General features: G+C 45.9%; 1 pseudogene; it reads right to left on the bottom strand.

The window, feature by feature from the left end:
- Nucleotides 1-536, bottom strand: part of LOC103072158 (ferritin light chain pseudogene) — a 6,235-nt pseudogene that overhangs the window by 1,405 nt on the left and 4,294 nt on the right.

Below are 536 nucleotides of genomic sequence, written 5' to 3'. Positions count from 1 at the left end.
AAAAAAAAAAAAAAAAAAAAGCACAAACTCGTGAGCACACAGCTCTATGGATCAGAAGTCTAGGTGGCTTCAAGTACATCCTATGTATAGGATCTCACAAGGCTGAAGTCAGGGTGTCGGCTGGACTGGGCTCTTATCTGGAGGCTCTGGGAGATAATCTGCTTCCAAACTCATTCATATTGTTGGCAGAATCTGGTTCCTTGAGGCTGTAGATCAGAGTTTCCCTGTTTCCTTGCTGGCCATCAGCAAGGGGTTGCTCTCTGCTCCTAGATGCTGCTTGCATTCCTTCTCATGAGGCCATTTCCATCTTTAATCCAGCAATGGCACACTGAGTTCTTCCCATGTTTTAAATTTCTCTGACTTCCTCTTGTGCTTTTGGCTGGAGAAAGCTCCGTGATTTTAAGGGCTTGTGATGAGTTCAGGCCTGCCTAGATTATGCCAAAGAACATAACATAATCACAGGAATGAAACATCATCATATTAAAAGGTTCTGGAGGGCTTCCCTGGTGGCGCAGTGGTTGGGAGTCCGCCTGCCG

This window comes from Lipotes vexillifer, unplaced genomic scaffold, assembly GCF_000442215.2.
Source record: "Lipotes vexillifer unplaced genomic scaffold, Lipotes_vexillifer_v1.1 scaffold413, whole genome shotgun sequence".
Classification (NCBI taxonomy): domain Eukaryota; kingdom Metazoa; phylum Chordata; class Mammalia; order Artiodactyla; family Lipotidae; genus Lipotes; species Lipotes vexillifer.
The sequence above is the reverse complement of the archived record's forward strand: the minus strand, read 5'-3'. Positions and strand labels throughout refer to the sequence as shown.